Source organism: Salvelinus sp. IW2-2015, linkage group LG20, assembly GCF_002910315.2.
Source record: "Salvelinus sp. IW2-2015 linkage group LG20, ASM291031v2, whole genome shotgun sequence".
In the NCBI taxonomy this organism is placed as follows: Eukaryota; Metazoa; Chordata; class Actinopteri; order Salmoniformes; family Salmonidae; genus Salvelinus; species Salvelinus sp. IW2-2015.
This window is the reverse complement of record NC_036860.1, coordinates 60,604,778-60,613,496: the sequence shown is the minus strand read 5'-3', so window position 1 is coordinate 60,613,496 and position 8,719 is coordinate 60,604,778. Positions and strand designations below refer to the sequence as shown.

The window sequence follows — 8,719 nt, the reverse complement described above, 5'->3', positions numbered from 1 at the left end:
ATATAACCTGAGGCGCACAACCATAAACAGGATAACCAGGCTATAACTAGGCCACAACAAACAGATTTAGCAGGCCTATAACTAGGCCACAACAAACAAGATAACCAGGCTATAACTAGGCCACAACAAACAGATAACCAGGCTATAACTAGGCCACAAACAAACAGATTAGCAGGCTATAACTAGGCCACAAACAAAACAGATAACCAGGCTATAACTAGGCCACAAACAAACAGATTAGCAGGCTATAACTAGGCCACAACAAACAGATAACCAGGGCCTGTTGTGCACAAAAGTAGAATTAAGACATCCGGGATAAATGACTCAGCTGAGCTCAATGAAGCCAAAACATGTGCGTCCAGGCTTAATTGGTTGCACAAAGACCAAGCCAGGATGAGCAGACACGGATTCATTAAGCCAGGTGAAACCAATCCTGGATAGGTGCGCGCTCACGGCTCACTCAAATAGACCCCGCCACAGATCACAGATTAACTGATTTACCATGGCAACTAGAGCCGCGTACTTTCCCCGTCGGAAGCACAAATCCTCATGGAGGCATATGAGGAGGTAAAAGATATAATTAAGAAGAAAGGCAACACCGCCACAGTGATAAAGCAAAGAGAAAAAAGCGTGGCAAAGTATTGCAGACCGCCTGAATGCGTAAGTAGTGCACAATTACACACTCACCGCTCCCCTGAAACATCACAATTACAATTCAAATATTTAATTCACATCTCCAAAAATGCAGTTGTACTGTAATTATGAAACGGTTAAATTTTTAATTGAAATGCACTGCAGATATGAGTGAAATTGTGTAAAGTAACTCCATCACACTGTATAAAGCTATGATACATTTTTTGATATTTTTACTGAAAACAAGACAAAAATACCAAGTAATTTTTTGCAGTGTGACTCCATTAAATGTGTGTGTGTGTGTGTGTTGGTTGTGTGTGTGTGTGTTGTGTGTGTGTGTGTAGATAAACATGAACGGGCCAAAACGGACATGGCAGCAGGTCAAAATCAAATACAAGAACATTCTCAGAATGGTATGGTCCCTGACTAATATTTAACAAAGCACAAGCATATATTGTACCCAGAAGGTGCCTGCTCACACATTGTCTGTACTGTTTTAGCAGTGAAAAAGAATACCCACAGACAAGGCACGGGTGGTGGGGTCACCAAAGGCTGACCTTACCCCAGCAGAGGACATGGCCTTGGAGCTAAATAAAGGCAGGCCCGTCTTAAGGGATCCCTGGGGGGAAAGAGACGAGCATAGGTTCCTCCCAAGATGCCACCCGCTTCATTCAAGGTATGTCCTTCCATCTCTACATGGGATACAACCACATTCATATTGAATCAATTTGGACTGTCTGACTTTGGTTTACCTATTGCCTTGCAGTGTCTGGCAGCACTGTGTTCCTGTTAGAGCCACCAGCACAAGCACCAGACGATGCTGATCCAGTGAGTACTCCATCAAAGGCATACTGTAGGCCTGGCATGTCTTGTCTACTAGCTTCAATATGAATCCGATTAAATGTGATAGGGTGAAGGGCCCAGTGCAGCAGCAACAGCACATGATGGAGACGATGATGAGGAGGAGACCATCTCTCTGGATTCCAGAAGGCATGAGGTATCATTTAAGACTGTGAAAGTACTATTTACTCTACAATGGTGAGAGAGTCCTCATCAAAATCAAAAAATCTAATTTCTTTTACAGGACCCAATGCTATACAGTGGGAAAACCAGCCTGGCAACATAGTGCGTATTAATAAAAAGGACACCACATCCTGCCAAATTCCAGCTGCGCTAATTGTATTGTGTTCACAGAGCTCACAAGCTATCAGAAAGTTGTATGGCAACCACTCCGGCGCCAAATAGAACTGGCAGACATAGACATTCAGTACAAGAAGAAAAAGATGGAAAATCTTGCACTGGAGTCCGAAATAAAAAGAGGACAATTGGAAACTGGACCTTGAAATAAAAAAACTTGAGAGGGAGGTGAGATATGCCTTCAATGTACACTGTATGCTAACTGTAACACAAATGTATTAATCATTATTTTTCTTTCCTCCCCCAGCTCCAAGAAGATGACACAGCTCAAAATAAAAATTAGGTATATTCTCGTAAAGTCAAGTGAGCCATGACATATGAGCTCTTATTGTGAGCACACAGGACGGTGGCATCTTTCTAAGGTTTTTTTTTATTTTCCCAGCAATCAGTACAACCAAGTCATCGTTATAAGGCATCACCCTCTTTTGCCCACCCCCCCAGCACCAGGTGTGGCCACTAGCCTATATGAAGGCCCAAAATTGTGTGTTCCTTCTGCTCTGACAATGGCATGCCCATTCGTGCGAGATGTGGTGGATGAAGAAGCACTTGTGCTGAGGAGAGCCTTCAGGCGAGAAAGGGTCTTCAGGGACCGGTTGGACCCACTGGCCTTCCCTGATGACCATCTATATGAAAGATACAGGTTTTCTGCAGATGGCATCAGGTATCTATGCAGACTACTGGGTCCCAGGATTAAGCACCGCACTGCACGGAGCCATGCACTGAGTGTGGAGCAAATGGTTTGTGTGGCCTTACGCTTTTTTGCTAGTGGAGCCTTCCTGTACTCAGTGGGGATGCAGAACAGCTGAACAAGCCACAATTTGCCGCACAATAAGGAGTGTGTGTCTGGCTATCAAAGCATTAATTAGCAGGCTATAACTAGGCCACAACAAACAGATTAGCAGGCTATAACTAGGCCACAACAAACAGATTAGCAGGCTATAACTAGGCCACAACAATGTGAGACAGCTAACTATAAATGTGAGAGACAAAGACATGCTGTCGCTCGATGTATGTAAAAAAATAAAATAAAATTTATTTCACCAGTTAGGCCAGTTGAGAACAAGTTCTCATTTACAACTGCGACCTGGCCAAGATAAAGCAAAGCAGTGCGACAAAAAACAACAACACAGAGTTACACATGGGATAAACAAAAGTACAGTCAATAACACAATAGAAAAATCTATATACAGTGTGTGCAAATGGCCTAAGGAGGTAAGGCAATAAATAGGCCATAGTAGCGAAGTAATTACAATTTAGCAAATTAACACTGGAGTGATAGATGTGCAGATGATGCTGTGCAAGTAGAAATACTGGTTCAACCAGCATGGCAACTAAATGCTTTTGTAAATAAAGCGGTATGTAAATACATAAGCAGGTCTGGCAGGCTAAACATTTACAGGATGCAAATGATAGTTGTGTTCCTGTTTCTTTGTGCCAGTCTGATCTGATAAAAACCTGTTATAGCACTCTGCTATCTGGCCAGGGTTCTTCCACATTCCTCTTCAATTGGGGCCTTTATCTTATGACACATTTATAAACAGAAATTGTACACACATTTGCTCTGTGGGTTTCAGTGTGGTTATCAGAAGTACACTCAGTTCAAAACTCATACATGTTTGGAATAATACTTGTAGTGAGCAGTTGTTTGGTGTAGGTGGATTGTCACAGAGACTGAGGTGGTGGCGAGGGCAAGCTCAGTGTCCATGTTTACTCTGTCACACTTCCGGTGTATCAAAGTTTAGTAAGAACTTTTAAGTGTTGCTGTATGGCCCATTAGGCAGGACTAGAAGAGGGCGGCATTTTCTGAGCTAAGCTGACCAAGACGCTCCTACAACAACACAAGAAACCTCACATAATTCTGCCCAAAAACAATGATCATTTCTCTCAACCAATGGCCTATGGTCTTTTTAAGTGAGCGCTGATGCCGCCCTGTGATAAGCAGTGCCCACTTTGTGGGTAGGGGTGGTAGGGGTGCAAAATATTGTGTTCTTCCATTCCCATCCTCTCCAGGGTGCTGTTGGAGAGACGCAGCGCTCCACTAATGTTCTGTCAAAAAAATAATCTATCATAAATCACGAAGCAGATATAGCCTATGGTAGAAAGCAGAGGAGGATGGGCTCATTGTAATGGCTGGAATGGAATTAATGGAACGGCATCAAACACATGGAAACCACATGTTTGACTCTGTTACGTAAATAGAATTCCAGCCATTACAATGAGCCTGTCCTCCTATAGCTCCTCCCACCAGCCTCCACTGGTAGAAAGAGTTTTCTGCAGCCTACAGGCTGGACATCAAGTGTATGAAAATGTAATGAGTTGTACACACATGCAGGTTTCTCCCATCAAATAGCCTAACCTAAATGGCGCCCAATCAAGTAAAAAATGCCCTGACATGTTAACAAAGAACATACCCGAGCTGACAATGTAAAAATCTGTCGTTCTGCCTCTGAACAAGGCGGTTAACACACTGTCCCCCGGGCGCCGTTGACGTGGATGCCGATTAAGGCAGCCACTCGCACCTCTCTGATTCAGACACATTTCAGTTGAATACATTCAGTTGTACAACTGACTAGGTATCCCCCTTTCCCTTTCCTAAAAACAGGACAGGTCAAAGTAAAATGGACAATATGGAATGGGCAATCAGGCTACTCACAACTGCTGTCCAGGAATTTCCACCCATGAGCTAAATTGTCATTATCAGTGATTTCAAGTTTGGATCCGTCAATTTTTGACTCCTGATAAAGTTGGGTAGCTGATAGACACATGCATTAGTCACAGGAATCAGGACTAATAAAGCCAATGCAACTGCATGTTTTACAAATGGACGGCCTACCATTAATCAAATTCCATCTGAGGGTCTACACTGTAGGCTACACCACAGTTAGCACGGATCAACGCCCACGTCTTTTGGAAAAATMTTTTTGGTACAGTCCGGACTTGATTTCCACGGACTTTAATTTTTGGTCCGGTTCGGACCAAATAGGAACCAATCATAGACGTCTATGTTTGGTTCAGATTTGGTCCGGTCTGGATCAGCCTTGATATGGCAAAAATATAGACGTCTATAAATGGCACACGTTCACAATCCATGTCTCAATTGTCTCAAGGCTTAAAAATCCTTCTATAATCTATCTTTTCTCCTTCATCTACACTGATTGAAGTGGATTTAACAGGTGACATCAATAAGGGATCATAGCTTTCACCTGGATTCACCTGGTCAGTCTATGTTATGGAAAGAACTGGTGTTGCTAATATTTTGTACACTCATAGTATAGAATCACGTTACATAGCCATGTAGTTAAAAAAAGACATCTTAGAAAATGGTGTATTCTTTTCACGTACAGTATGTGTCAGTCCTCAGCATACTGGTTATTAGTGCACTAACAGTTACTGAAAACTACACCCACAGCAAGCCCTGGCCCAGTACATATATGATGGGTTACACTACACCTGTGTTACTTAACATGCTTTTCATCTTCTCAGAAATCCAGCTTATTTTTATTTGTTTACCATTATTTCAAATCAAATCAAATTGTATTTGTCACATACACATGGTTAGCAGATGTTAATGTGAGTGTAGCGAAATGCTTGTGCTTCTAGTTCCGACAATGCAGTAATAACCAACGAGTAATCTAACCTAACAATTCCACAACTACTACCTTATACACACAAGTGTAAAGGGATAAAGAATATGTACATAAAGATATATGAATGAGTGATGGTACAGAACGGCATAGGCAAGATGCAGTAGATGGTATAGAGTACAGTATATACAAGATGAGTAATGTAGGGTATATAAACATAAAGTGTCATAGTTTAAAGTGGCTAGTGATACATGTATTACATAAAGATGGCAAGATGCAGTAGATTATATAGAGTACAGTATATACATATACATATGAGATGAGTAATGTAGGGTATGTAAACATTATATTAAGTGGCATTGTTTAAAGTGGCTAGTGATACATTTTTACATAAATATCCATCAATTCCCATTATTAAAGTGGCTGGAGTTGAGTCAGTATGTTGGCAGCGGCCACTAAATGTTAGTGGTGGCTGTTTAACAGTCTGATGGCCTTGAGATAGAAGCTGTTTTTCAGTCTCTCGGTCCCTGCTTTGATGCACCTGTACTGACCTCGCCTTCTGGATGATAGCGGGGTGAACAGGCAGTGGCTCGGGTGGTTGTTGTCCTTGATGATCTTTATGGCCTTCCTGTGACATCGGGTGGTGTAGGTGTCCTGGAGGGCAGGTAGTTTGCCCCCGGTGATGCGTTGGGCAGACCTCACTACCCTCTGGAGAGCCTTACGGTTGTGGGCGGAGCAAATGCCGTACCAGGTGGTGATACAGCCCGACAGGATGCTCTCGATTGTGCATCTGTAGAAGTTTGTGAGTGCTTTTGGTGACAAGCCGATTTTCTTCAGCCTCCTGAGGTTGAAGAGCTGCTGCTGCGCCTTCTTCACAACGCTGTCTGTGTGGGTGGACCAATTCAGTTTGTCCGTGATGTGTACACCGAGGAACTTAAAACTTCCTACCCTCTCCACTACTGTCCCGTCGATGTGGATAGGGGGGTGCTCCCTCTGCTGTTTCCTTGAGAAACAGTCCACAATCATCTCCTTTGTTTTGTTGACGTTGACGTATTTAACTAGGCAAGTCAGTTAAGAACAAATTCTTATTTACAATTTACAATGAGATGCAGTGCAAAAGACCGCTGCACCACTCGGGAGCCCTTGTATCTTTCACTACTTTATGGAATAGTAAATTAACACAAATTTGACCAACTGGGGAAATTTAGCCAGTCTCCACAAGGAAAAGGGTTATTTCTAAGGGGGTTAAGGTTAGTGTTAGGGGTTAAAAGTTAAGTTTAGGGTTACAGTTAGGAGTTAAGGTTAGGTTAGGGTTAAGGGTTAGGTTTAGGTTAAGAGTTAGGGTTTAGGGAAAATAGGATTTTGAATGGGAATCAATTGTGTGTCCCCACAAGGTTAGTAAAACTAGACTGTGTGTGCGTGTCTTTCATCCTAAACCACCTGTTATTTCATAATAAACAATGAAACATAGAAATAAAGTTATGTAAAGCATTTCACTGTTCAGTTTGTGTCAGCTAAACCCATTCCATGCATCTCTGAGGGTTATTCACACCTGAGCAGACTGGATGAATGCTTGTTAAATAACCCCATCTACAGGCTGTTAGGAAGTACAACACTTAACAGGTGCCTAAACCGTGTGTGTGTGTGTGTTAGAGAGAGCGAGAGAGAGAGAGAGAGAGCAAGAAAGATGTGGATAGTGGATGCGTTTGAGCTGATCAGTTTTGTCATTTCGGTGACCATGTTGGTCATCACCTTTCAAAACTGTGTTGCATTATGGGGATAAAAATTGTTCCGACTTGAACATTCATGTCAACTGTGTGAACTGGCTTCTCACAACTTCATCCTGCAGCCATCGCCTGCATTGTGGGAGGCTCTATCGTCAACTAATCATTAGGCTGTTTTTGTTTGACCCACGACTGAAACAGGAACAAACTTGTCCGTGATTCATATATACTGTGTATACAGTATACTGTATGGAAATGAATGTCATATTTGAGACCTCTCACCAATTATAATTTAAAAAAGGCAAATTGATAATTAGAAAACCCTTTTGCAATTATGTTAGCACAGCTGAAAACTGTTGTTCTGATTAAAGAAGCAATAAAACTGGCCTTTAGACTAGTTGAGTATCTGGAGCATCAGCATTTGTGGGTTCGATTACAGGCTCAAAATGGCTAGAAACAAATAACTTTCTTCTGAAACTCGTCAGTCTATTCTTGTTCTGAGAAATGAAGGCTATTCCATGCGAGAAATTGCCAAGAAACTGAAGATCTCGTACAACGCTGTGTACTACTCCCTTCACAGAGGAGAGCAAACTGGCTCTAACCAGAATAGAAAGAGGAGTGGGAGGTCCCGTTGCACAACTGTGCAAGAGGACAAGCACATTAGAGTGTCTAGTTTGAGAAACAGATGCCTCACAAGTCCTCAACTGGCAGCTTCATTAAATAGTACCCGCAAAACACCAGTCTCAACATCAACAGTGAAGAGGCGACTCCCGGATGCTGGCCTTCTAGACAGAGTTGCAAAGAAAAAGCCATATCTCAGACTGACCAATAAACATTTAAGATTAAGATAGGCAAAAGAACACAGACACTGGACAGAGGAATGCCCCCAATGCAAAAAAAGATATACCTCTAGTTTAAAGTGACAGATAATATGGGGACTTTTTTATTTTGATAATTAAGTTTCCGGGGGGCGCGGACATCGACTCTAGTGTTTTTTTTATTTGAATTGCTCTTTGCTAAGAAGCATTTATTTATTTCATTTTAATTGAAAACAATTACAAAACTGTATTTCATTGTTACCAATAAATGATTTGATATTGATATAAAAACGTCTGCATTGGATCTCTATCACGTTAGTAAAATTATTTACTAAAATGATATCATTAACTATTTTGCTCAATGTTATTTCCTTTATTTAAATTGAGTAACACCACGTGACACTTTTTATTTGAAGACACCAAATTATCAATGGAATCCTCAAATTAATGGGATACTAAAAGGTTGTCATTAGCTAATAATTTCCTTTAAAATAGACTCCTCCCCGATAAAAGCTGGTCACTGGAGAGAATGCTCAAGGTCCTTGTAAATCTTTGTAATGACTGATTTTTCAACGCAGTAACACCAATAACAAACCTAAGGACACACATTATAATAGTAGAAAATATGTATTTTAATAGCCTTTGTTTTTATTGATCAATAGAATACATTAAATACTTTTGTTCACTTTTTAGCATTCAAAATAATAGATATCTCTCAATACTGGGACAAGCCAATTTGCTTACCGTAAGTACCTTAAGAAAA

General features: G+C 41.3%; 1 long non-coding RNA gene across 1 annotated transcript; it reads left to right on the top strand.

The window, feature by feature from the left end:
- Window positions 1–1,966: 1,966 nt before the first annotated feature.
- Window positions 1,967–2,463, top strand: LOC139022674 (uncharacterized). Its single transcript, XR_011473742.1, has 2 exons — window positions 1,967–2,113; window positions 2,213–2,463. It is a non-coding gene; the product is annotated as an uncharacterized lncRNA (long non-coding RNA).
- Window positions 2,464–8,719: the final 6,256 nt, after the last annotated feature.